Source organism: Corvus moneduloides, chromosome 2, assembly GCF_009650955.1.
Source record: "Corvus moneduloides isolate bCorMon1 chromosome 2, bCorMon1.pri, whole genome shotgun sequence".
Lineage (NCBI taxonomy): Eukaryota > Metazoa > Chordata > Aves > Passeriformes > Corvidae > Corvus > Corvus moneduloides.
The window spans coordinates 63,053,748-63,076,340 of record NC_045477.1 but is presented as its reverse complement, the minus strand read 5'-3'; positions in this window follow the sequence as shown (position 1 = coordinate 63,076,340).

Here is a 22,593-nt window from a genome sequence, read left to right as displayed (position 1 = left end):
CAAATGTCATCTAATTCCATTAATTGTCCCAGTGTTTTAGTGGAATAATTCCCAGAGTGAAGATTTATCCTAAAAGATAGGTTTGCCTATCTTTAAGACAAGAGAGACATCTTCACTGCGAATTTTTTCAACAAGAAAAAATGAAGAAAGTTCTTTAAAAATGCCTTAGATCTTTACATTAAATCCTTATAAATAATGGATCTTAACAAACACATATAAATATGGGTGTAGTAGTAAAATCTGGTCCTTAGCATGTAAAAAACTTTCTACTTACATGATATTGACATCCTAAAAGGCAAAACTTTTAGAGTTTTAAGTGTCTTCAAGGACAATAAATCTCAATTGGTATACTTAGTTATATTGGAGAGTAACCCTAAAATCCCAAAGACTCTAGAGATTAAATTATGAGATTAATAGAAACATAAGAACAAGAAACTGAAAATCAAATAGTATCAATAAAAAATAATTCCATGGGAATTTTTAGCTGAAAATATTGAATAGATGTTAAGAAAACCATAGAGAAATAAAAAGTCTTAAACAGTACCCTTGAATACATTTCAGTATTCTTAATACTTAGTAAAAAGTTATTGGTTTATTGGTTGGTGGATTGATTGGTTGATTGGTTGGTTAGTGGTGTTATTTTGTGGTGGGCTTATGTTTTTCTCATAAACAAGAAAATTAAATGATACCATCCAAATATCTTCCATAGGAAGTGCAGTGTAAGAAAATAGGAAACAATATCTGGAACACTTATTCATCCCAGAAATACAAATAAGCCTTTATAATTTCACTTCTTTTTTAAGATGATTCTGCAGCAACTTGATTAATAATTCAAAAACATTTCCAAGAATTTGGCTTTATAGTATGGGTTTTTTTTCTTTTCTTGAGTTTTCTGAGTCCCTTTAAAAGAAATCTAAATTCTATTTAATTTTGATGCTTCATATTTTTTTCTGAGATGTGCACTGGCTATTACAGAATTAATTCCTGACTGCTATGTATCAAAGACAATACGGAAATTGATTGAAAGGCTAGAATTTATTCTGTTCTAAATTCACTGAGGATTTCCTAAAGAAAATTAATATAGTCATGTTACAGAAGACTCAATAATTCAATGTATACAATAAAAATAATGAATGTTTGAAGAAAATTGTACCTTGATAGTCTTTACTTGTTATCACTGGTAATTCATCACTCTTATCTCTTCTGTTCTGAACACTCAATGTGCCCTAAATCTCCTTTAGCCTGTCAGACTTCTAGGTACTTTTGTTTAAATTATAAATGCATCATCACAATTATGTGTCAAAGAAACATTTAAATTTGATAGGAGAAAGATTTTTGTTTTCTTTTATAGTTTGACCTGGAGTGTAATCATATTGTATAAATGTAGAAATTATTTTTTCTCTATAAAACTTCTTTAGATAAAACAAAGAATTAAATATTTATTATAGAGCGGTGGAGTGGCTCCTTTTACATAGACACTATTTCCATTGTGTGTGAAAAGCTTAGCTGTTTGGATGAAAAACTATTAGTATAATTTACATTCTGTTTTGAAAGGCAGACAAATCCTTCAATTTCACTTATTTTTATCACAGGGAAAAAGAAGAACTGCAAGTGAAATTATTTTACTGCCCCATAAAGCTTGCTGAGATTTCAATCATGCAGGTCAATAATTCAATTTTTTCTTCATCCAAGGATTTAAACAAAGAAAAACAGTAAAAGGTGAAAGGAAGAGAGAGGGGTTTTTGAAATAGCCAATTTGCTACATTCAAGGAAACTAAAACATCTAAATTCAAACCACTGTTTTTACCTAAATGAGAGCTAATGAGCATGAGTATTCATTGCCTGTTTTGACAGCTGTTACTCAGCTTCTCCTCTTCAAGTTGTAATGGATGATCATTGGTTCAACACACACTGTCTCTACAACCCACTCACAGTGGAATTGTGTACGTCTATAGTACACACACACATATGAATATACATGTAGAATATATATATATACACGTATAGGTATATGTATATGCATATGTATATGTATTCTTCCTCAGCACCAGAAAACCTGCACTGAAGTCCTTACTCTAAGCCTTGCAATAGGGGAGCTAAATTTGTGTCTTTGTCTTTACTGCGCAGTTAGGCTAGCACATAATTTGCATAAAGTTTTATCACTTAAAAAGTAAAGCTAGAAGTAATACAAAGAAAAACAGGAGTCTTTAACACCAGCACATGTGCATAAGGAATCAAGAGTCTCTGTGTTCTCCCTAGGCTCTAAAGAGATTTATAGCTCAGGCTTTCCAATGAGAAGCTGCAAGAAATTCCTAACCTAGCTCACACGCAATTAAATACTTGCCAGTTTATGGCATTATTTTTCATTAAAAATGATATGTAGATTATGTGGATTCTTAGACAAAGATATCTTCTGTCTTTACAGAGCCCATTTGCATGTAAGTGGTATCTGTGTATGAGTGTATATTTATCCTCATTCTGGCTGCAAATACTGATAACTTGTTTCTGATACACTTAGTTCTCCTTTATATCCATAGGCAAGAAACTAATCAATAAACAAAATTATTCACTGTGAAATGAAAAAATACAAGTCATAAAACCAACTCTGAAAAATTATTTCTGTTCAGTGACTTTTCCAATCAAGACCAGAGAGTTACTATTTGTCTGCACAGAATTTGTCACACATTAATTAAGCTGAACTCTTACCACCATTCTCACAAACTCCACTAGGAGGAAGAGAAAATACTTTCTGAAATTCCTCCATTTTGGCAAAGCGAATAAATAATGAATTTGGGTTTTTTTTGTAATTAGCTTGAATTTTCTGTTCTTAGTAATGAAGCAATATTATTTAAGCATCTAAATAAAAACCTTCTCTTTCTTTGTGATTTTGAAATTCAGACATCTCTTGCTATTGTTTGATTAGAACAGAGATATATTCAAGACACTTTGGTGGAAAATCTGTCCCCATTGAAGCTAGTAAAAAATGAAACTGAGCATCATCCCAAAAATTGTTTGTGTCCTATCAAATACAGTAAAAAAAGATTTTAACTTTTGTAAACTTTTTGTTGTTTTATACATAAGTGAATCTTTGCATCAAGGTAGCCAGAGAGGAATGTATCTGGAATTTTCTCTGTATTTTTCTTTCCAATAATATTATAAATAGAACTGTATAGTTCTGCATGAACCCTCCTTTTTGTCATATCAGAATAATTAGTTTCACCAACACTATTTTATGCGTAATTTCTGGTCATATTTTGATAGGTTTTATTTCTCTCTGTGTTTAAAACCTGTCCATCAAGAGTTTCTGATTTCCTCCACTGCATTCTACTAAAAATTATTCACAGGGAGAAATAAAAGATGGGTGAAAATTTTTGTTCTTTTGGGTGGTTGTGCTAATTTTTTTCAAATATCCTGTATTTTGCCTGGCCTCTAAGGTCATGGCTATTATTAAGCTTCAATATTTGTCTTATTCCTTCTGAGATTTTGAAATTCCCTCTCAAAATAGTGTACTTTTCCTAAGATTTCCTATTCTTATATGAATTATAAAGGTATTTATTATTTCTATTTTGAGATGATAAATAAAAAAAAAAAAAAAAGTTTAACCAAATCACTTTGGATTAAAGACCCATTAATGGTTTTAGCCTTTTTTCTGTTTTGAGTAACCTCAAAGTGCCTTATGTTTTCATCTATGTGCCTTGTTTAATTGTCATAAAAGTACCAGACAGCAACGTTTTTTCCATGTGATGGTATTGCTCAGAGGTCCCTGCAAACTGTAAATTCTTTGATCATGGTCTTATCTAGCTCTGCAAAATTTTGGGCTGCTTTTTTCATCCACAGTCAAGCACCACCCATAAGGAAGGATCTTAAAAGGGAAAAAAATTAATGTGGAATTTTTACCCTGCACCACACTTTACTAGTGTAAACTAATTAAAATATGGGGGTTTTTTTCCATAATATTTTACAGAAGGGTCAGTCTGTGGAGCAGACTCAATCCTGTGCAGATTTTGTCAGAGAGCAGTGATGGCCATGGTTGAGCAAGGCTGTGGGGAGCTGGAGACCAGCCTTGCTACAGCATCACAGGGCAGGGACTGATGGCGCCAGGGGCTGACGGCCCCAGGGGCTGACAGGGGGTCCTGGGCTGTGGTCAGGGCTGGCAGTGTTCAGGATTAGTTGAAACTGGCATTGGTTCAAATTGCACATTAGTGTTTAGTGAGACAGCAGTTCATTTACCTCTAATTTTGTACTTAAGAATGGATGAAACTAAGACTAGTTTCATCCATTGATTTGATGAACAAGCAGAGACTTGAAATGTCAAGTTCTTGCCAGGGAGGGATGTATAATGATATCTCTAATCAGCTTTGAGGACCAAAATTCAGCAAGAAGAGTTTTCTCATAGACAACTGCAAAGTAATCATGCTTGAACAGAAAAAATGTGAATCTGTCTGCTGGTTCTATATATTTTTATTTGTTGAATATTGTTTTTAAGCATTGTTTAGAATCTTAAACAAAATACAAAAGGAGTGGCAATGTTGAATTTTTTAAAGTGTTTAGCAGTTAAGGACACATTGATAGCAGTTGTGTTATATTTTGGAATATTTAAAAGAAGATATTTTCTTTATTTTACCAGTTTCAGGGGTTTTTGTTGGGTTTTGGTTGGTTTGTTTGTTTGGGTTTTTTAAATTTTAATTGTCTAGCATTCTTGTTTACTATTTAGAAGCTTTTTTTCCACAGTTGTGTTTTAGTGTAGATCTTTGAATTTACAGTTAAGCAGCCTTAGACTTGTAAAACCAGGCATTTGTTTGGAAAGAGAGAAAGAGTTCATAATGCGTGGAATGAACTTTATCTGGAAGGCTTTTTCATTTAATTGATGTGATCTGACCTTGCCATTAGTCTTGCTAGAGGCAAGCTATTTCTGTCTGCATTACTTTTCGTTATTACTTTTGTGTAGAAGCTCAGTACCTGCTGCTCCATATAAATATGTGGCAGAGCTAAAGAACATACTCTGGAAAGTCATTCAACTCCTATCTACTCTTATACTTTCAAAGTTAATTCACACAAGTGTATACCATAGTGCCATATATCAAAGTCTGTTGTATCAACAGAAATTTGGAATACCAAACTTGTGATCACGATCTGAGATATTGCAAGAAATTTATATTCCCTCTTTAGTTATCGGGAGTCCAGGCATGATCACCTTAGATATAAATCAATCTTATCCTGTAGCAGTTACTTTGCAACTGTGCCTGAGCTTATTATTAATTTACTGTGTTCCTTTTTGGTACAGAGTGAAGGAGACAATCAAATGATATATCACATAAACAATTAAAATCTGTCCTTGTGGCTTTAAGCTGTTGAAATGATGCAGAACTTGTGCAGAATGCAACTGCCCTCAAATTACTTTCATTGTTAAACATTAGACAATATGACAAATTTCAGTCTGACTCAATCATTCAGAATAGTATTTGTAGAGCTCTTTCAGACACTTATTTATCTTTATTATTGTATGGTTACTTGGGTAGACACAGGACTCATAAGAAATACAATGATGGTACATGGATAAAATTAACAACACTCATATGCCTCATTGTTTTTCTCCAAAGATAAATGTAAGAGACTCAGAAAGTTCACAGCAAATACCATTAATATCACTTTGCTACTAAGGCAAATATCTGCCAATCCTCCTAATATCAGTCATTAATATAATGTGTAATTTGACAAATATTATCAAATGCTGTTTTGCAGATTATTTTGAATCTCTGTTGAAAATAATTTGTTAAAACTTGTCAGCTTAGTACAAATCATTGTTGGGTAACCTTTTCCATGTCTTTAAGTATGTCACATCATTCCTATAAGCTTGATACTCACATAGGCACAGAAACATCCAGTCAACCCAGAAAGACACTGATCTTGAGATTTTTGCATTCTGCTTTTTCTATCAGTATCAAAGGGCAGATTTCCAAAGAATTCAGACAACGAACTATGTCGGTTTGCTTCAAGTGAGGAACTATTTCAAAAAATTTAAAATTCAAATGGCATATTTGGAAATTAATTCTGTATTTTACTGGCATATTATTACTTTAAACTTTTTTCTCTTGACAGAAATTATCGTGAAGTTAAAAATACATGCCTGATAAAAGCACTTAAAAACCCAAAGTCATGTTGAAGTATTTTACAAAAAGATGAATTAGTATACAATTCTCTTTTCATTTGTTTTTCTGGGTGTTTTTTTGTTTGTTCATTTTGATTTTTTATTTGTTTGTTTTTGTTTGTTTAAGTTTTGTTTTGCTTTTATTTTTAAACTGGGCAATGAAAAGTATGAAAATAAGCTTTCTCTGGGCTTGAGAAGAACAGTTCTTTCTCAGTTTATGTAGAAAAACAGCAAGAAAGGAAGATACTGGAAGACCAAATAACTCTTCAAGGATAATTTCTTACTGAAGTAGTTTTTTCTTAATCTGTCTGATGTCAGTTTTGGCTCCATTAAGTGTTAAGACACTTGAGAAAAGAAAGAAGTGTGCTTCAAGCAGTTTGTACCAAAACATTGTTCATTATTTCACTCTTTTTCTCCACTCTGCTTCTTAATTTCCAGTTCAGTGCCAGTTCTATTGATAGTTTTCAGCATTCATATACAGAATGAATCTTGGCTCTTCAGTAATCTGAGGTAACACTGTACTATGGGACAAACAAAAAAGATCCACTGCCTTCTTCAGCATAAGATCTAGGAAGCAAATTAACATCAAGCTGCCCTTTATTGCTTGCTGTATACCAAGTTGGGTTGAATTTCTAATCAAAATTGCTCTAAGTGTGGTGGTCTCTGTGAAACACCAATGAACTTGCACACATAGTGACATCACTCCGGGGCAAAAGGAAGGAATGGTGAAGTGATGTGGTACAACATGCTGTTTGTGTGTTCTTACACTGGGGAAGTGCAAGCTAAACTACTTTAGCAATATTTGGTTGTAAATAGATGCAGATAAGCCCAGAGTACATCCTTGCATTGCACAGAAGGCAAGTCGAAGTCACAACGTTTTGGCACTGCAAGTAGATGTGCAGTATCTATAGGGTTTCAGCAGATATTAATTGGGATAGGAAGATGAATTATTATGCCCATCCTTTCTAATAAATGTCCTCATCTGCGGAATAATTTTCACCTTCTTTCTCTCTGGCTTAGTAAGTAAGGCATGAAATGACAAGCAACTTAGGAGAAAGACAAGTAGAGAATTCCTACCAAAAAAAAGAAAAATCTCTAGCCAAATAAAATACTCCAAGTATTAGTATATTTGAAAAAAGTAGGGAAAGGTATTGAAAAAAAAGACCTTGACAGAAACATTATCACCATTTTGGTCTACATTTGCAGTGAAATTGGTGTTTTTCCCTGTCAGCTGGAACTAGAAATGTTCAGATTGAAAATCCTGCTAGGATTAAACTCCAAAATAATGATCTAAGCTATGGCATTAGAAGAATGACAAGGTTATTCTATATCTCTTCAACCACAGGCATTTAGAGCCTGCTGTAAAGACCTTCAGACAGCTTACATATTAGGTACAATATGAAGAAAGCTATCATGAGAAGACTTTAATGCTGGCGCTTTGTTCCTATCTTCCTTTGCAGATCTGGGTACCCAGGTTTTCTGCAAATTAGAGGCATGATTTGCAATTAATGAAAAGCATGGTGAAGATGATAATAAACATTGACTTTTCCATCCCTCAGAATTTAAAATAGGAAGTTCATAATATTGAAATTGGTTTTCATGTATCAAAAGGTGTGAAATTATCCAGATCTTATTTACATGATCTATGTTAAATATTTTCCTATCAAATTTCATAACTCTTGCATGCATGTTTCCTCTCTATGGACTTTGAGGAAATAACTTAAATCCATACATCAAACAATGTCTAATTCGAAGTATGAGTAGTTTAGAAAACTCCATGTGTAGTAAAGAAAGAACAAAAACCCCGAAAATGTCCTTCTTGTATTGAGGGACCCAAAACTGGACACAGCACTCAAGGTGTGGCCTCACTAGAGCCCAGTACGGGTATGATCACTGCCCTGGTCCTACTTGCCAGAGTATTGCTGATACAGTCTAGGACACCTCTGACCTTCTTGGTCACCTGGACACATGCTGGTTCATGTTCAGACAGCACCTGCAGGTCTTTTTCTACCAGGCATCTTTCCAGGCACTCTGCCTGTATCACTGCATGGGGTTATTGTGACCCAAGTGCAGGGCCTGGCATTTCACTTGTTGAACTTCACACCTTGGCCTTGACCCATTGATCCAGACTGTCCAGATCCCTCTGGACAGACTATTAGAAATTAAATATAGTCAAAGCAACCAATTAACTAGTACTATAAAGCAAAATGCATTTTGTTTGGTATAATAAATTAATTTCTTCAGAAGAGTGATTATAAATTTTGTCTTTATGACAACGGCTGTTTCATGAATAATTGTCTACGCAGCTGGCTTTATTTTCTGAATCATCCCTTTTTGCAGCTTTAATAAAACTTCCTCACTAAGCATCTAGGACTATGTTATACTGTAATTTTAATGAAACAATGCAATACACTGAAGACAAAAAAACTTCTACTTCACGTAAATATTTCATACTATCACAAAAAAGGACAACTATTTGGTATGTGTCTAAAATAGCTCCAGTCTTTACACAGTGCTCCACAATCTAAAGCTTGAGAAGATTCACTATTTTCCATTAATTCGGTGCCTTTTCTTTGAACTCTTGCAGTGCAAAATATATTTTATTTCCATTAGTGAATCATAACATCTTTATTTGGTGACAAATTGTGAGCTAAGTAATGTAAATGTGTTTCTCCACCAAATGTTAATTGCTGGCCCCATTCTTCCCAGTTTTTTGTCAATGCAACTATTGAATTCAGAGCAGTAGCTACCATCAGCAAGGAACCTGGGTTGCACTGTAGGTAGCAAAGATTCTGCCTTCTGCATAATGGAGCTATTTTGATTTATTCCTCTTTTACAGATAAGCTTTGACATTAAAAATGTTTCATTTTTTGTTATATATGTAAACAATTCAATAATACTCTGCATCTCACTTTGGTTTAGCTCAAATTATGTATATGCATTTCTACAAAGCTCATATTTCCAGTTGTGATTTTCTAAACATGTAAACTGAGGTTCATTTATGGTACAATACTGCTCAAATACAAATCTTGTTGCATCAATATGCTTTAAACTTTCTGACATTGTTTTTTATTTAGCATTAGTCCTCAACCCTTTTTATTTAAATAGTATTTCTCTCAAGTGAAAAAACCAGTTTCTGTTTCCTTGAGGTATTACTTATGGTCAGAGATTTCACTGTAAAAAATCTGTTTTTATGGTAGGATTTGTTATGCTAGGAGCAAGAAAGTATTTCTTTTGCTTTGATTTTGTTACAGTTTTCATGTAGATTTGAGACATGCTGTTACAGAAAAAAAAGAACATAATGAGAAGGACAGAGGAAATGAAACATTCAGTAAGATTTGCTAATCTGTGAACTGACTGATTTTTGTTCACAGAAGGTGCAGTGTAGTGGCAATTATAATTGCACAAGTTCAACCCTACAACAACACATAGCACAGGGAATGTACTGAACTGTAGAACTTTTTGTAAAGTACAAATACGTCTGTGTTTTGATATCTTAAACTATGGTCCTGATTGCCTTATGGTAAGTAGTAAAGTATATATTAACTATATTATAAAGATAAATAAGGATTTGATGAAAGGGCATGTAAATCTATAGATGTAATTATTGCATCCATAGAGATAATTACTGCACATACTCCTGTGCAAAACAAATTATTATTTGGTTTTCTGATGAACTGGAAGATTAGATGGTGATTATACACTATATTTAAGGGTTAATTACTTTCATTTAAGCTACACACAATACCCCTTTGATCTTCACCAGCTGAAAAAGAGAGTGCTTTGCCCTAAAATAAACTTACACTTAGATAAAGTAAATTTAGATGAGAGAGGGGAGCAATCTGGGAATGGTTAAAAGTTCTGGAACGACTCATTTCTCTAGCTGGACCATAATTTAAATGTTCCTGAGCCTATTTATTATATCACAGACACAGATAGAAAAAAAAACCCCAAACTTGATGAAGGCTATAGACCAGCAAAAGACAATGGTCTAGTCTTGGTATTATTTGTACATCTGCTTCTGAACTTTACAAGCTCCAAACACGCCTAGTCTGCATTAAGTTTTTGACACCTGAATAACACTTTACCAGGTTTTATCTTAGTTGGTCTAATTCTAATTTGTATTTATTTAAGGGAGTGTTTGTAACTACTCATTAAAGAGTCTGATCATTTGTTTGGTTTATAAACGGAAGTATTTTGTTCTAAACTGGAGAAACTGGGATGAGTGTAATCCTTTATTAAGTCTTTGTGCGTTCACTGAAGTTTAACTGTAGTTAATTCCTCTGAGAGACTGTCCTGGGACTGCACAAATACTAATTTTTCTGACACTGTAGGACTCTTGGGCATCATGTTATGCTGGTCCTTTCTCATCTGAGGCACAGAGAAAATTTGCTTGTATCTCAAAATGTTTTACATCAGCTGGAAGTGCCTTTTATAAAAACTAATTGACTGAGATATATATGAAGTAAAATTAAACACTGTCTTTTCTGGCCTTGAACTCCTTGAACTCCATAATATTGGACAGTCTGATTAATAGAACAGGCTGGAAAGTTATCAAATGAGGCTGTATCTGTGTCCTGGAGTTTTTCTGTAAGTGAAGTGCAGAGATACTACAGTGTTCAGATGATTTATTTATGAGTTCTTTTAATCTAAATTGTGCATGATTTGCACTTCATTTATGCCTGGTGAAGTTGGCATGTATCTGGAAATATTCACACATAAGAATGGGTAATTCCAAAATCAGTTAGGAAGATCAGAAAGCATAAAACATTGTGGCTTTACCAAATATTGAAGTTTTAGATTCACATTTGTATTTTGCATAAAAAGCAGATTAGCACCTGATAGACAGACACAGATATAATGAAAATAAACACTTAAAATTAGCTCTAAAACTATTTAATGTCATAGCTGTGTAGAGTTGTTGTGTGAGCAGTTAGAAACTTTAATCTACTTTTCAGTAAGGGAAATTACTTAGAAAAGTAGCTCAAATGCTTTGAGGATTGAGATCCGGACATCTATTGAATGGTCTGTATCGCTGCATTTTAGAATATATGTTGTATATTCCTCATTCTACAAAAATAAGAATGGCCGTGTTCAATTATTCCTTCCTTTTTTTTTCCATGTCAAATAGTGCAGGGTCAGCTGTTCAGCTTTATGCAGAGCTTTTTGTTTTAATGAAAGTTGCATTTGCATAAAAGAGATTTATTTGCTTGCTATGTGCTAGCTCAAATTCCAGTATGAACTTTAAAGGGCTTTGTTTATTTCATTGAAGTGAAGGACATTCCAGGAATCACTTTTTCACTTGGCACAAATATCATGTTGCCTTCCTTAGTTCAGCATTTTGAGTCACAGCAAATGCTAGTGGTGAATATGATATTATAAAGAGAACAGGGAAATAAAAGGCTGCAGGAGGAGAAAATTTTGTCCATGTATCTGTGTCATATTTTTCAGGATATTAACAAAACCTGTGGCATTAGGGGAAAGAAAATGTACACTGTAATAAGACTGAAACTATGAAATGCTTATCTGTTTTGATATTTCTCCAAGTCATGCCCTAGCTGTGGCCAAAAGTCACTTTACCAGGGTTTATGGAAATTGAAAGTTTATCAGTCCTTTATCCCTTAATCAATCCCAAGTATTCAAAATTCTTTCTATGAAGATTTTTTTATTGAATAGAGACAAGTGTATGGCAGGAAAACCTGGCTTAAGAGTTGCTTCATAGCCAGCTTGCTGCAATGACTATATGCAAACTAACTAAACCTGGAAAAAATAATGTTCTCTGTAAATCACAGTCCAGCCACCTTTTTATTGAACAGTAGCTCTAAAAAATATATGCAATTTAATACAAATATTTACTGCTATCATTGGAAAGCAAAAAAGGCAAGAATTTTTTTCTTTACTAGAACTCGGAAATTTTAGAGAGTTTTAGTAATGACAATTATCACATGCTGACACTTCATGATACCACCATGCTCGTTATTTTCCTTAAAAACTTTTCTTCCCTCTTTAGTTTAAATATGTAGACAGACTTGCTTTGGTTTTACAAATACATACCTGTATTTATATTGTATTTGTTCTTTAATAAATTCCTCTGAATGGCGTATGAGACAAAAATCAATGAAAACATAAAACCAACAATAAAATTTAAGTTGTTGTCCAGTGAAGAAGAAAGGTCAAACCCAAATAATAATCTAAAATGGGGCCTAGGCCTAGAATTTAAATGGTTCCCAAATAAATCAAATATTCATTAAATCAAAGGCAAAGTAAAAGAGGCATGCCTGTAGCTTATTGGCTAGAGAACAAATGAAGCTTTTTAGATTATGTAAATATCCTAGAGTTTTGAATTGGAAGCCAGGTACTCCACAAATCTACAATAGTAGTGGTAGTACAGATGACCTTAGTAGGAACACACTCTCTTAACACATACAGAGCATATTTCGTATGGGACAGCTAGTGTGGTGCTACTTCAGAGGAAAAAAAAAGAAGAGACAATGTCAAATTTCGGCTATTTTTCATCCAGAATTTTTGATGGGTAAACAGAAAAAAAAGTAGCACTAAAACCTTACAATGTTTCAGTTCTCTTTAGAAAGACTTTCACTTTTAATTTTCTACTTTTTCATAATCCTGAGAGTGTACAAGATTTTGATATAACTAATTCCCAAATAGGGAAATATTTGTATCATGTTTCTCCAAATCTTTCTCTCATGTAGGGAAAGATTTTGCATCAATAGGTTTTAAAGATAATAAACTCAGGAATTTGCAGCATTTGTATGACCTAGACATGAAAGAGAGAAAGATAAGAAGCAAGAATAGCATACTGGTATCAAAATGTGTTATGCTGCCTAAGTGCTGCACATCTTTATGTGGAAAACTAGCAGCAGAGACTGAGGGCTTATGAAGCTGACATATGTGTATTTGAAAACTGGGAAAATATATGATTTAGTTCTGGCAGACAACTGGAAGATTCCCTCTCTTTGAAACGTAAGGTGCATTCCATTTTATGGGAAGTGCTTTATATGGAGTATTACTGTATACAAATTTGGTTTCTAGGTAATAAACACCCTAGTGAGATTAGCTAGAAGCTGAGCAAATGAGAATTAATATTGGACACTGCTGTTGATAACAGATTTCTGCTTCTTTTCATGGATGTAATGAATTTACAAGCTTCACATTATGTGACAAACATGCAAACACTCTCCTCCTCCAAAAAACCCTCTAAACTGTCAGAATAAAATATTTTATAAAGTTATTTTCTGTCTTCAAAAATGTTATGTTTATGAACATTGATAACATGCAAAATTTTCTCACAATACTCAACATTTTAACACAGAAAATCCAAACAAATTCAAATTAATTTTTAATAGTGAAAAAAACCCTTCATGGAGGACTTTTTCAAAAGAAATGCTAGAGGGTCATTTTAATAAGAAGTGCAGAGCAGTAAGCTATCAGTATGGTAATTAAAATGAATGAGTGTCCATAACCATGCTTGAAGATGTTAAGAAGGTTAAAACTAATTAAAAACATCGTAAAAGGTCTTTCTTTAACGATTGGAGAGATGCCTTGGTGGATAGCACTTTGCAACCTGATATCAAGGGAAAACAAGTTCAAAGGAATAGAATTCTGAAATAAGAAGCGTAATTTTTTTTGCCCAGAGAGAAAGAAAACCTCAGACTATTCAAATATAACTTTATGTAACTGACATTCAAATATCATCAGTTCTTTAAACTTCTGAACCTATTTCTGCTGAAATAAATGAGAATGCTTCCATTTGACATAGAAGGCTGGGATCAGAATCTACTTTTCCTGTTGCAGACAGTGATGCAATTATAAAAGCTATTTTAGATATTAGTTTGCCAGGTTAGAAAAAAAAATGTATTTTGGGACCTCAGAACTATTTGAGAGGTCCTTATCTGCAAACTGGACAGGTTTGCCTGAGAGAATAAGGGCTTTTGGCCTTTTATGTTTATGCTCTCTGTTTTACTGTAGGAATAATATTATGTTCTGCATACTCTGTTCATCATCACTGTAGAGAATAACTGGACAAGATTAGAATTAATAAATAGTCAGAAATTAAAAATTAATATTTTACCCAGACCTTCTGTTGCTTTATTTAGTGTGGGAATTGTGGTTTCAATTAAAAAAAAAATAAATTATAGATAACAGCAAGAGGTTACATTTGGTGGATTAAATAGTTTAAAAGTATTTTTAATCCAATTTTAATCCCACTGATTAAAGAGCAAAACTTTACCCCTTACTATAATCCTTTTAAGTTAGGAACTATCTTGAAATGTTAGACTAATCATTGACAGCGCTCTCTTTACTACATTTTTAAACTCCCCACATTCGGAAAAACTGAACATGAATCTTATCTTTTATTTTAACTACAAGCCACTGCTCATACAGTAAATTCAAAGTCTGGTTTCAGCAGAAAGCTTGAATCATATATCTTTATTTTTCTATCCATCCCAGCAGTGTAACAAAACACATTCCTTCTCCAAGCAGAGTACAGATTTGCTCCTGAAAGAATTACATCTACCAACTCTAGTCATAAGGGGAAGTTTTGCTGCTTTTTATTCTGTTTGACCTTACAGTCCTCACAGCTAAAAGAGACTCACATGTGGATCCAATTCCAGCTTATACATCATCTGAGCTGTTTGCGGTATTTGAGGCAATTACAGCTGTGCAAACCCAGTGACGGCATTAGGGGGCACAGGTGCAAACAAGGGACTAATTTGGCCTGCAGAACTTGTATTATTGGTGGTAATAGATGAGATGAAAAGGAGCCAACTTGATTCTCAAATCACAGACTGAGTATGTAGGGCTGAAAAGAATATCCAAATGTTTACTTAAATGGGAGAATATGGGATAAAAAAAACCTTTCATAGACAATAAATATGTTTCCAGGGTATTTTTTCTCTTTACTTCCTTTCACAGAGTCATTTTCTAAAGTAATAATGTACTTGATTGAGTCAAGTGAAAATGCTAATGTATTAACCCCATGTCAAGAATATGCCAACATAATTTTGCATCATACTATGGAATGAAGTAAGAAAGTTAAAGGCAGAAACCATTTTGTAGAAATGTTACTAGATATGAAAGCCTTTATTATGAAATAAGGAAAATTTAGGCAAAGTGTATTTTTATGTAGTGGATTAATTCCATCATTTAAAGATAGTGAGCATTGTATATAAAGGCAGAGATAATTTAAAATATCAAGAAAGGACAGACAAATAACAACAACTGAAGAAATCAGATGGAAGGAGAAACATTTTGATGATATGTGTCAGTTTTGTGATTACACTGATTATTTAAATCTGGCTCTATACTTGGGACAACATTGCCTATATGAAATATCTAGGGTTTCCAGACATTTGGGGTTTTATGAACTAAACCCAGTCTTTTTTTTTCTTTTTCTTTATTTCTTTAAAATGCAAAGCTCATTATGATTTGTTTCAGTATAGATATTGGATAAATGTTTGCATACCTGTTCTTTTTACTATTCCTAATTGCTTATCTTTGAGTTTATTACAACAAATATAAATTAAGAGAAGGTCCAACTGCTCTTATTCTTCCTTTTCAAAATAACTAATAATAAATTTTGCACTGAACAAATGCATTTGAAAAGTTATTCATTTTAGTTATTCTTTCTTGTAGATTTAACAGGTAAGTAGAAAGCATCTTTACATTGAAAAATCTTTGTCTCAAATCCTGATTTTGCTCTGTTAGTGGTATTGATCAAATATTTTTTTAAACAAAGCTTCCAAATCATGGTGCTGGCTGAAATAATATATTGCAAGGCAGTAATTATATTTGAATGAAGACAATTCCTCTTAAATTTAGTTAATATGTGAAAAATGGGATTTTCATAGGCTAAATTCATTTGGAATCCAACATTTGTATTATTTGGGTCATTTAGTTGAAATTGCCATAAATTAAAACAGTACCATGAACAGCAAATGTTAGAGATAACCAGTTATTTGCTGCAGCCCCAAATTAAAATACAGCACTTTATCTCTCCGTAGCAGTTTTCACCAAATATATTTCTGAAAAGGATTGCTTGTTTATTTTATCACATGCTTTCTGGCATAATATAACTCTTATATAATATAATTTGTTTTTTCAGTCAAAAAAGTGTTATTGACAGGTGTGAAGTAATTAAGCTAATAAAGCAAGTTCTACGGTATCAGAGTAATGAAAAATGATGAAGCAGTCTCTCCTTATAGTGCAGTAATATGCCTGGATAATTTAATAAGTTGGTGTTGTGTCTGCTGTGCTTATATGAAAAGTATAATTTATGCATATTGAAGTACGTAATCATCTATATTCCACTTGCTAATTCAAGGTAATTGATTCTGTTTGAAGGAAGAACTGAGAAGTCCTGTTTCTTTTGAATCTTTCTCTGCTAGCTTCTTCTATGGGACTCTCAAGCTGAAGCAAATACTTAAGGATGGGAGATCACCCTCATTTTGGAGCTCCTACCTTAATTTATGAAGTCGTTCCCAGGTGGCTAAAGTAATAAAGTAATAAAATGTGTGGAAGTGGCTGGACGTTCATTGGGTACGTTCTGGATGATTCAGGTTTATTGAATCTGAGGTTCCCTTGTGTTTAGGCTACATTGAAACTAAGGTCTAAGAAAGACATTTCTGGGTATACTACCCAGGTGAGATAAGCATTTGGATATTAGAAATAGCTAAAATGGTATAAATTCCTGATCCAGGATCCAATTTAGTCAGTTAAATTATTCTGATTTAGTTCCATGTCTACTTGGTCAGATTGGTAAATTTATATTTATAAATATATATATGTAGATGTATATTTGAAATCTTAATTCTTCCTTCCTGAAAAAAAATATCAACAGGAGAAACATTACAATGGACTAACATAATGGTCAGATCTGTCCCCTACTATGTCCCTTTCCTCCTACCCCCTTTTAAGCAAGGAAAAATAATGTTATGAATTTCTAGAGTGCATGAATATATACAGTCTGCAGGAATCACAACATCTCTCTTTCCCTCACCCACCAAATATTCTAAAGGAATACTTTATAAAGAGGGATTTTTTAAAATCGTTATACATTACAAAGAACATTTTACTGATTGTGTTATTGAATTTGATGACATTTCTAATGCGCCTAGTTCTAAATTAGTTAGTTTATTAGTTGGCATGAGTCTGGAAATATTCACAAAGTTCTAAACTACTTATTAAGGTGTATTGACTTACTCATCCTCTTCTTGTGACCTGGATATTTTATTTTTTCATGATGCTAGATACAAAGATAATTCTAAAATTCTATTTTTAACATGCTTGCAGCTTGTTTTATTGGAAACAGTAAAAAAATCTTCTATTTGGTAGCTTATTTTTAAATATCAAGATTTCCACAAGCCAAGTTTTTTCTGCTGTTCCTTCAGATGGAAGAACTACTATGGCAGAACTTTAAAAAGGATTTTTCTGTACACCCCCAGAAAATGTTTTCTGGAAGGATAAACATAATCAATAAATATAATAAATAAATATTAATAAAATATAAATAAAATTAAGTCTAGGACAAAGATAAGAACAAATTTGAGACGCAACTTTGCTTCACGGAAGACTCTAAAAAAGTTGAGTAAGTTTCTATACATATATAATGAGAAATAATGGTGAGAAATTTCACTTCCTGTTTCAAGGAAAAGGGAAGGACATTAATACAAAAGGATATGGCTGTTGACACTGCTTTGCTTCAGTTGCAAATCTTCCAGAAGGGCATATGAGATATATAACTCAGGACAAAACACACACTTGTTTTATTAAAAACAGTCAAGAAATGTGTTCGTCAAAACAGACTGTGGAAGTTGTACAACCTGACTAAATCATTAGTGATGACTCCAGTTTCAGCAGTATGCGGCACTTCTGAAACAAAATATACCATTGAATTTCAAAGCAGTAAAAGGTTGTGTGCTCTATTTTTATCCTCTAACCTTTTCTACTGTAATTTTTCTACTTCAAAAAATGTACTGTTGCCTTAATTCTAAGCAGTTTAGCTTAATTAGGAAGTGATATGGTTGAATTGCATTGTAGTTAGAGGATGATATTAATCCTCCTCAGCCCATCACTTGGAACAATAAACAGAGGAGAAAAAATAGCAAGGACTATTTGTGAAAAGGATTTTTCCCTGTGATTATTGGAAGAATATGGACCTTGTGAAAAGGAACAAAAAAAAGTAAAATAAAAGAAAGGTTCTGTAAACCTATCTTATGGACAAGCAAAGCTAAGTTCATGTGGCTATGTACTATGTACTAAAGACATAAAAGAACTGTCAAAAAAATTAGATGTAGATGAGTAACAAGAAAAATTACACAAAGTTGAATAAAATTTTATTAATTTTAGGCAAAGCAAATGAAAAATTAGTTTCAAAGATACTGCTATGATGGGATGTGGGTAACCAGTACCTGATCTACCCTGTACAGTAACAGAAATTTTATAGATTTCAGTTACATTAAATGCGAAGAAAATTTTTTGTTAATTTCTTTGCTTTAAAATTCAAAGAATGGAATCCTTTCTTCAGTCTGCAAAGGATGTGAAAATTATTTTAATTTACCATCATACTGCTGGAGAACACATTTGGTTTTCTGGTGAGGAGGTCAACAGGAGAACCGAAGACATGCAAACTGACACCTTTGGAACTAGCTAACAATGGAATATCCAGTACTATACCCTGACTGCTCTGCAGCAAACAGAAGCTCCAGCTCAAACGGCAATGCTTGGAATCAATCACAACAGCCTCTATAGAAACTGTATCACTGAAGAATGTCTATTGATATGACAAAACTGTGAGTCACTGATGCCTCTAGTGTATCTTTGACTGAATTTTATTTCGTCTTTTTTATTTCTTTTACTACATTTCCTTCACTAGACTGATAGTTTCACATGGGGTTATTCATGTTAACACTGCCATTCTGATTGCAGGGTCAATTTCATTTGAGGTTATAGGATTAGTGAACTAACGTTCATTTGTGTGCTATATCTTAATTAGCGTAAATATTTTCCTAATTAAGGACAAGCTCAATAAAATTATTTCATACCTGTTCACTGAAAAAATAAACTAGATCTCAGTTGCTTGGGTCTATACACTTTGTAGTTTAAGCTTTCCTATTACCTTATAATTCCATTAAACAGTTTACTGACAGCATTTTAAAGCTTAAATAAGAATTTTCTTAATTCCATTAAACAGTTTACTGACAGCATTTTAAAGCTTAAATAAGAATTTTCTTGTCTTCTCTTGTCTTTCTCTGTTTTCATGAAGCAAATATGATTGCTGTATGAAAGGAATAATCTGACAGACAAGTTACAAAAATAAGATGTTTTTCATCTTGCAAATGCAAAACAATAATATTTGGTTCTCAGCTTCTCTAAGAACTGGAGTAAAGCTCTTAAGTTAGATGAGTTCTGAGGACTAGGAGTTTTACTACTATTAGATATCTAGTGAGGTATCAGGGACTGGATCAAAAGTGTTTCACTGGTTCTCTTTGTGAAGATTAACTTGGAAGCAATAAATCAATATTTATTTTAATGTGTTTTTCATGTATTTCTAATACATAAATAAGTAAACAAGCAAATTTTTTGTACATTTATGTGATAAATAAATAAATATGTAAAACCACTAACAGAGGTACTGGAGGTTATCTGTCTTCTGTGAGAGCTCTACTTCACAGGGAAGATCCAAATACACATATTGCTCACATTTTCGTTAAGCACAGCTCCATAGAGTGAAAAATACCTGAAATTTACCTCTGTCATTAAGGACCTGTGACTTTGTGAACAAATAGTCTTTAGAAAATTGATTGTATTGAGCAAGTCCACTGAATGCAGGACAAGGAATTCCCACTGATGTCTGAAATAATAATATGCACAAGAAAGCCTTATTTTTACCCATTCTATGGTTCTATTTGAATAGGTTCTTTCGACAGTTAGCATACACATTTTAAAAGAAAACTTAAAACCAAACAAAAATATTTTCTTAGCATAAGTGCTTTTGGCTTTAGCATTTATGAGTTGTAATCACCTTATGAGTTATAGTCCATTAATGCCTACACTAAAATCCTCTGAGTGTAGTCTAAGACTTTATAACAGAAAGTTTATGGCATATTCTTACCTGTACATGAAACTGGGATTTTTTGCAATAACAAATATTATCATATTTTTTACAATAACAAATATTATCATAACAAGCAAAATAACTAGTCTCCAATGAAAAAGAAGCCTTTTGGAGCTTTTTTCCCCCCTTTGATATAAGGTAATAGTCTGTATTACCCTGCTCCTTCTAATGATTATAGAGTGGACCATAGAGAGAAAACTCTCCATTCACTGACAGCTGAAGTGGAAACCTTTGAGTCTTATACCAGAAAGGAATGCAAATGCTGAATCAAATTAAGAGTTCTATGTGCTCAATGTCTGTGTCTAATCTTTTATGACAGCTGGTACCTGACAGTGAGTTATTTTACCCAGTCTCTGCTTCACTAGCTGTTCAATAAGCCTTTTCGTGGAACTGAGATTTGCTGAGTAATACAGTTCTCCTATCTTGGCTTCTTATTCTACTGCAGAATTGAGTTGAAACTATTTCCATTTCTATCAGCGCCATACAGATTTGAAAAGAAACAATTGTGTTGTGGCTGAAATACTTGTAGAAGGTCACCTAGGGTAAAAATAAGTTTAGGCAGTCAAACCTCTTACAATGCAATTATGCTCATCACAAGCAACGGGGAATGTGAGGGGAAAATAAAAAAAAAAGAAAGAGAAACCAGCTTAATTTCTCTAAGTCACTGTGATGGGAATTGCAAGAGTAAGTACTGTAGATACAAGTACAAAAACAGACTATCCCAAGGGGTTAGAGAAGAAAGATCTAAATGTAAAGTGCCTGAATGTGTGATCTGTTTTCCAAAAGGTTCAGCTGCCACTGAGGTTAGTAAAAGCTATGAAGTTGCTTAACATTTTTAAAAAATCAGCCCATTGTTTTATCTGTTAATTATGATTGCCAAAGCATATTGTCTATTACATTTATACCCTGTAGTTTAGTCGGATCAGAAAGTATATGAAGGTTTTCCCTAGTTTCACATGCCAGTATTGGTAGCAACAGGAGCAGAATTTACAGCAAGGTCAAACATATAGCAGTGCTCATTAGTAGATTTTCAAGTGTTTCACAAAGGGACAGAATCCTCTGAATATCTAAATACTGTGGAAAAACCAGCTTGGTTGTGTTCTGTTGAAACAACTTCATGTGTAGTGTGCTTTGCTTTTGATTTTTAAAACTGTTAAGTTTCTCCCTACTTCTGGCTTTGCTTCTCCCTGCTGCCTTTGCTAGGGGACAACGTGTTGGTAAATTTTGTTGAAAAAGACAGAAGAATCTTCACTTAATCACTCAAGAAAATAGTAAGAAGGGAATTTTTTCATGAGTAAATGAGTGGGCTCCCTTACATCACCTGTGGCTTCCTAGTGATAAAAGCTATGGGTTTCTATACAACCATGTAGGATATAACAAAATGCACCAAAATGTCAGAATACTCATTAACAGTACATACTAAAAATGTAAACTCAAAATTAAAAAAAATAACAATTAGTGCTAAACTAGGAAAAATGTAAGAGAATGTTGGGAAAGCCAAGTTTAAAATCAGTAATGTAAAGAAAAGTATGGTAGCAGCCGTGCATGTGTGGCAAGAAATGCAAACAAGTCTAACCTCTTTGCAGCAGAAAGTCATTGATGTCAAAGCTAAATCTCAGAGATCTTTCATTATTGTAGGGATATATTAAGAGAAGGAAGGCCTATGTAAGTTTATTTGATAAATAAATAAAAATGTGCTGAGAAGGGACAAACAAGGCAACTGACTGGAAATAGAAAGAATTCACACAACTGACCAAACAGCTCCTCAACTTCCAGAGTGACTACACTTGAAATATAATGTCCCACTGGAATGTGCTTATTTGGCTTTTAGGTCAAAGCTAATCTGCACCTGGCTGCTTAGGCTATGCAAACACTAAAAACAGCAATACCACAGAAAGTTTCTGGGTACTGGTACATGATCCTCTGTGTTGTCCAACTCTTAGAATATACTTTTCACCTATGCTAACTGCTGTGGTCTCAAATGATCAGAGCCAGTGCCTTGACAGTTAGGAATTTCCAGGGACTAGTTCTAATGAGCTGTTTGCATGCATATACTCTGATTTTGAAACTAAGAAGTTGTGGAGGGCTGTGAGCCCTTGGCACAGGAGCTCCCTTGGAGAAGAGAGGACTGAGGGCAAGACAACCTTCCCCAGAGATAAGCAACTTTCCTCGGGGTCATGGTGAGAAAGTGAACCACCCCCAGCATGCCTTGTTTCTATATGGTAATACCCAGTACCCAGTTGGCTAGTTGGTTTCTACCCCACCCCCTGCCTACCCCGTATAACCTCTGCCCCCTGGCCCTGGTGTAGGG